This window comes from Palaemon carinicauda, chromosome 18, assembly GCF_036898095.1.
Source record: "Palaemon carinicauda isolate YSFRI2023 chromosome 18, ASM3689809v2, whole genome shotgun sequence".
In the NCBI taxonomy this organism is placed as follows: domain Eukaryota; kingdom Metazoa; phylum Arthropoda; class Malacostraca; order Decapoda; family Palaemonidae; genus Palaemon; species Palaemon carinicauda.
The window spans coordinates 86,457,128-86,464,127 of record NC_090742.1 but is presented as its reverse complement, the minus strand read 5'-3'; the positions used below and the strand labels follow the sequence as shown (position 1 = coordinate 86,464,127).

General features: G+C 38.4%; 1 protein-coding gene across 4 annotated transcripts in view; it reads left to right on the top strand.

The window, feature by feature from the left end:
- The first annotated feature begins 473 nt into the window (after nt 1-473).
- The window catches only part of LOC137657126 (uncharacterized), a 740,415-nt gene continuing 733,888 nt past the window's right edge, over nt 474-7,000 (top strand). The window contains exon 1 of one of the 4 annotated variants that reach the window (XM_068391485.1): nt 474-712. The gene's annotated coding sequence lies outside the window, so the exon portion shown is untranslated. The remainder of the gene's footprint in view (nt 713-7,000) is intronic. The other 3 variants (XR_011047117.1, XM_068391486.1, XR_011047116.1) reach the window with 3 other exon arrangements.

The window sequence follows — 7,000 nt, the reverse complement described above, 5'->3', positions numbered from 1 at the left end:
AACCAAAGGGAACATTACATTGGTAAATGCATGCAAGATTGTCCGAGGGAAATACCTGTAAAAGGTAGCACGGAGATTTTGACCAATGAAGTTATAAGCACAATGCTCTCATATTTGACCAAAAAAATATCCTGTGTGACCCTTTTTACGATGCTAAGTATCTTTTCTGCAAATATATAATCTGTATAGTCTTTGATCTTGGACTGGCTGCGATGAGTCAAATATAGACCTATAGTGCCCGCGCGTATTATATCTTCCATAAAAAACAAAAGTAAAATATGATTAGGATTTTTTTTTTTAACTTTTAGCAATGAACGTAAAGAAAATCTGTAAGTGTATTAAGTATTTATTTATTTTTTTTCTACTATATTTGTTCCCTGTATTAAAATTCTTAAATGACTACGTTTTGAACTTTTGGACCTTGAAGTTTGAAGTTGGAACCAATTCGAAAGCGATTTAAAACAGTGCAAGTGTCCCAGTATTATTGTTGCGGTTTTTCAATTTTTTTTTTCTAAATTCTATCAGTGGCTGAGTTACTTTGAGAAAGGAATTGGAAGTAGAAAACCATTTGCTTAAGTCGAAAGGTTTCGTTCCGTTCATAGTATGGCAGATACCAAGATGAACAACTGCTTGTGACCAGAATCACCGTCCCACATTAACTCATATTTTCCATTCCTGGAAGTTTGGTTATAAGTTTATCAGCAATGTACAGGTAACGCACTTTGCTTTTTTTATAACGCTTTGTTGGTTGAAGTTTTACATTTATATTTAGGTTAGGCTTACGGTAGGTCCACCATGAACGGTGGGTCCGGGCGGGGGGTGGGGGGGGGTGGAAGGGGGAATCAGTTGTTACTCATGTATTTTCCTCATATCTAATTCCATTCTAAGTTTATGAAATACAATTTATTAATAAATACACTAAAGTTGCTTTTTTATGTTACCTTGTCATCCAATGATTATATCTGTGAGTGAAAAAAGGGTGACACTAGGCCTACCGTTAGGCTAACTTCTCTACATTAGGTTACTATATATTAAACTGAATTAAAGACGGTAAAATTATAGAATGGTGCAGTAAACGGTTTGTAGAAAGTAAGACTAGTTTTTAATGTATTTTGTAGTGTTTGGAACATTTTTGATAATGATTCTTGGCGGAAATCCACAGTCTTTGAGTTATGGGGGCTTGACTACCATAACTGAAAAGCTATGGCATTGTGCTAGGTACCGTGGTATTTTTTCGTAATAGTCTCACCCAGCGCTTTTTTCATGGAAAAAAAAATTTTTTTGTTAGTTTTCTTGTTATTTTGTTGTGTTCTGATGTTATTAACTTCCGCAAATGTATCGTTTTCCGAGTATCACCACTTAACAGCAATTTAGAGAACATCAGGTTGGGTACTGAAAAATAACGAATTGCGGAAGAGAATAACGGCAAAACACAACAAAACACTAAGAAAAATAACGAAAAAAATGTTTTTTCATGAAAAAATATGAGGAATAGCACTTAACGAAAACTATCTATGGCCCGTTTTCTTCTGGGTCCCGTTTTATATTGAGAATGTAAACTGATCTTTGCTCAACTGTATCCTTGATAAACCAACAATAATTATTCATGCACTGATCTTTGCTCAGCCGTGGCCCGCTTCGCTCGCAATTAAACATTACCTCACCTCCGTATGTTCTGGTAAGTGGTAATATTGCGCTACGCGCGTTCACTGCGTGGACAAGTATTTTGCCCTATCCTTTGTTCACACTGTGCCTTAAATCTATAATGGCTTGCCGTAATAGTCTGAGTCGGAGTCAGAATCCCCCAAATCAGGAGTGAAAACCAGCTCAATGGTTTGTGATGCCCCACTGGGCCCTGGTTGTGCGGTAAGGCCACTCGGTCCTTTCGGTTTTCAAAATTTACCATGACACTGCCAGTAATGACGACCAGTTCGCAAAGAACACAGTTTGTAACACTTCGGGCAAGTTATTTCTAAAGGAAGCACACTGCGATTACGCAAAAATGTTGAAGTTTCTTCGTTATTCGTTAAAAATAGTCTAATAGCCTCGTGTGGGGTAAATTCACAACTAGTACACAGAGTCGCCATCACTGAACTAATGAACGGTCAAGCGACCAAGCGGTCACCAGAGGCCAAGGAATGCTTTGTAATTTAAAAATGAGCGAGCTTCACGGATATGCATGAATAACGTTTTTCATCAAGGACCAATGAAATGGTAAGATTGTAATGCATCTAGATTCTGATAGGCCAATTCATATTACAGAGCCCGCAAAACGGGAGAGAAAAATTTTTTTTTCACGCACGCGCATTAAGGTCAAGGATAACCACCACTTTGGTGTAATCAGGCAAAAATTATCACAGCGCGCAAATGGGTGGATCTTAATAGAATAGGAACGGACATACGAAGTAACAGGAGCTACTCTCCGTGTCACTGTGAAAATAAAAAAGGGACTTAGAAAAAATCTTTATTTACTGTAAGTTAATTTAATTTATTTCTCTCATTACGTTTATGCGAGGATAATGTATTGACAAGAATTTATTTTTTTTCACGTATTTTACCTGACAAAAATACATTTAACAACAAAAGCGCTGGGTGGGATTATTACGAAAAATTACTGGTATCGTTATCAATTATGTTCGAAACATCTTGAAATATAATGAACTTGTCTAATTGTGTTGATATTTAAAATAACTTATTTTAACTATGTTTCTGCCAGTCATTGTCATGAACCAGTCATCATAATAAAAATGTTACCGTGATCAGTAATGAAACACTATCAAATCACTGGAGATATTGGTTGCCAGGAAGGTAAATTTATAGAAAAACACGAAACAACATTTCTAAGAGTGAAAAAAATACTGACTATAGTAAATGATGTGCTTACAACGAAGTTGACATTTATTTCCACTGCAAATAAGCCGTTCTACTGTTTTGGACCCCTCCCCCATCCTGAAGGACACAGGTGGGAACCTGGGATTTTGGGTATGCGAAAACAGGACAAAATGTGATTATTTAACACTTTTGAGATTTGTAATAGGGTACAGAACCTAACAAACCCACCTAACCTAACCTAATAGTTCCCAGATTACAACCCCTAGCCAGTGGACAAACCCTCTAGGTCACAAACCTTCCCAGGTCACAACTCCTAGCAGGGGCATGCCCCCCGGACCCCCCTTCCCAGGTTACAAACTAAAAGTAATTCACAAAGAAATCCTTACATTATGATAAAATAAATCACAAATAATTCCTTATCTTGCTTAGGGTACACGTGGACACACTATTCTATCTTATTTCTCTTCCTTTGGTTTTGTTAAAGTTTTTATAATTTAAGAAATATTTATTTCAATGTTGTTACTATTCCTAAGATATTTCATTTTTCCTTGTTTTCTTTCCTCACTGGACTATTTTCCCTGTTGGAGCCCCTGGGCTTCTAGCATTCTGCTTTTCCAACTAGGGCTGTAGCCTAGCAAGTAATTATAATAATAACAATAATAATACCTTATGATTGACACCAAAGTCTCTTTTTTTTGTCTTGGTAATCTTTACAGAGGCGTTGTATTAGTAAAGTTTGTCCCGTGTATTTCTATAATATCAGATTTCGAAATACATTGTACTTCCCTCTTGTCCTTTCATCACTACAGGCATTCCTGTTTAGTCGATTCTACAAATAGCTCCACAGCACTTGCAACATTTTTCCTTAAGAATTATATTACGTATTTGAGCATATTCATCCACTAGTTCAATACCACCTCTAGAAAAATTATAAAATTCTTCATACCAACATTGCATTGTACTTTTTTTCTTAGTTTTTTACCATTAGGACAAAATTCATGTCTAGCAAAAAAAAAAAAACTTAAAAAAAACTATTTAATTGGAGGTTTACATCAGGTCTATATACAGTAGTAATCCCAGGTCTTAAATATTAAGTATCAAAGGAGGAGATAGAATTTGAAAAACTCATTTTCAGGATAAATCACCCTGGTGTCACAAAACCGAAGGTTAGAGGCAAAAATCCTATCCAGTTTGGAGATGTCTTAAGTCACTTTATTAAGTGGTATGAATGTCAAAGTCCTGTCTTTAAAAAACAGCATTAGCCGGCTGGCCCCCTTAATTATCTGTAACGCATGTGTTTCAACACACGCTCGTCCACTTAAAAAAAAAAAAACTATTTTATTGGAGGTCTACATCAGGTCTATATAGGGTAGTAATCCCAGGTCTTAGATATCAAGTATCAAAGGAGGAGATTGAATTTGAAAAACTATTTTTCAGGATAAATCGCCCTGGTTTCCCAAAACTGAAGGTTAGAGGCAAAAATCCGATGCAGTTGGGAGATATCCTAAGTTACTTTATTAAGTTGTACGAATGTCAAAGTCCTGTCCTTAAAAATCGCCATTAGCCAGCTGACCCCCTTAATTGTCTGTAACGCATATGTTTCAACACACGCTCGTCCACCGTATTGGTGTTTTCATTTTTATTGTCATCTTGCTCTACCCCTCACTGTATACAGAACACGTTTAAGCGTCTTTTCATGAATTGTGGTGTTTGAATTTTTGTGACCACCTTGCTCTGAAACTCTTGTATATAAGCCTGCTGTCTTGAAGTAAAGTTAGTGGCATTCACCTCACCTCCCAGTTACAACCTAATAGCTCTCCCGCACAATTGGTAACCAACGGAAGACTCGCTCCCTCCTGCCATCCCCCTCACTGCTGTGCCCTACTGTTTGATGATGCTGCCGACAAAACCTGACTCATCAGTATACGCCGCTTCAATAAAACTGCCGCCCTTCGACAGCAGAGAAGCGCTCGCCTTGGTCCAGTTTGCCAAAGTCCAGTTTCGCAACAAGGGAGTGACTGCTCGAGTAGTAAAGCAATCCCCGTGGACGTCCCCAGAAATCTCTGATTGGTTTTGCAAACAAGGGGTTACCCAAATATCGTATGACACCCTCAAAACATACCTCTTGGAGCAGTACTCATCAACACCTGCCTCATGGCCAAGCTTTTTCAGCTCTCGACAACTGTTGGGGGACAAAAAGTCTTCGGTCGCCCTCATGGAAATGACCTGTATCGTTCGCCAGCAACCTGCCTCAGACGGCCCTTCTTGTGAATTGAATCTACTTTGTGCCTTTTGGGTACGGCCCCTACCGAACCTGTAGGTGCTGCCATCCCCGATGTCGATATTTTGCCCACGAAGGACCTGATGACAAAGGTTGATGCCCTTGTGGACAGCCACTTCACCACCTTCAAGATCTCCATCAACGCCTCCATTCCTGATAAAGAGGACAAATATTTAATACCGACCGAAGCCGACGTGAATGTGGTAGGACACAGACGCCCACCCCATGACGTGCCAGAGTGGCAACAAAGCCACCCACCACCCGCATATACCACCCCTCGCTTACGCCCCAACCAATGACCTCTCCAGCAGTTATGCTAAAACCACTCCAGATTTGGGGCTGCTGCGAAGAAATGTGCGAACAGTTGTTAGTGGCTAAAAAGCCGTTAAATTGTAATTGAGAGGCAAGGTGAATGCAACTAAACTTTATTGAACAGACATTGAGCTTAAATACCAAGACTTGCTAGCAAGAACGTCACAAAAATTTAAAAAAATTAAACATGAGCTAGCAGGTTTATACAGGTTGGTTTATTAACAGTGCATGGAAGAGCGAGTGATAAGCTAAAAATCTAAACAGTTAGTGTACGAGCGTGTATGAAACATGTGCAGTACAACTGACCCTCTTGTTATGACTGTTTGTCAGTCAAGGTTAGCACCAAACCTTTTGGACCACTGTACATGAATTAGGCTATATGAGCTAGCGACTACATATTTCTGATATATATTCCATTAATGAAGCCCCTGAGCAAAGAAAGGACCAATCTTAAATGTGCCTGGTGTTAGATAGGAAACTGTCACCCCACTGATTGTGTGTTTAATAAACATATTTTGTATTCAAGAGAGAAAAATATATAGAAATCATTTGACTTCGGTTGTTAGAGATTATATGACACTTGTTACATTTGAAAGGACACAAAATAATTTGCCCTTTGCAACGTTATAGCTTGCGAATAAACACCGTAAATGGTCCTCCTAAGTCTCGCATCACTACCTTGACGGACAGGTTTTGCCTTGCTTTTAATTATGTTTTTTAAGCTTTTCATTCTCACCGTAATCCTTTTAGATTAAACTTAAATCCGGACCATAAGCTTCTCTTTTTCTCGTCACCCCCTTTCTTTCTACCTGCTCTTCCTACCCTAACAAACACTCTCCAGCTATTGAAACCGGCATTAAGCGTTGTTGTATCAGCAGAGGAAGGGGTGAGAGTAATTCATTTAAATAAGCAGTGGGAATAGGAAGTTAACGAAAACGTTTTTCTGGTTTCTTTCATTACGGGCAGTTGGAATAATCCATTACCCATTATGTCGTCTCTAAGGGTGAATGTTCATCTATTGATGACACATTCAGACCCTAGGCCTAGGCAGTAAAGTTGTAGGCCTATATGCTCTCGTAATTTGCTTGTTGACGTTTATGTTTCTTTTAATACCCATTTAGGACTAGTGCTTAAATAGCACAGACCTATTTGGATTTGTAATCTCATTGAAGTTTTCCTTTTTTTTTTTTTTTTTTTTTAATTTCCCAAGCTTAAAACTAAAGTTGACTGAATAGACGTTTAATTGAATTAAATTATTGAACGACAGTTTCTCATTGAAATAGTAATTACTTGACTTTTCTCCATGAATGGTAAACATAGTTTCATTCTCTCTCTCTCTCTCTCTCTCTCTCTCTCTCTCTCTCTCTCTCTCTCTCTCTCTCTCTCTCTCTCGTATGGTCTCCTTCCCAAGTTTTCAACATTTTCTTTGCCTCGTTCGCTAAGCTCTGGCCAACCATTCAACCCATCCCTTTTTTTCGTAATCTTCCTCTTCACTAGTTTATCGATTTCTTCATCCCTGGCACTTCCATCCCATTCATCTTCCGTAGTAGCTTACCTTCTTTGTTTGGTTGTTAT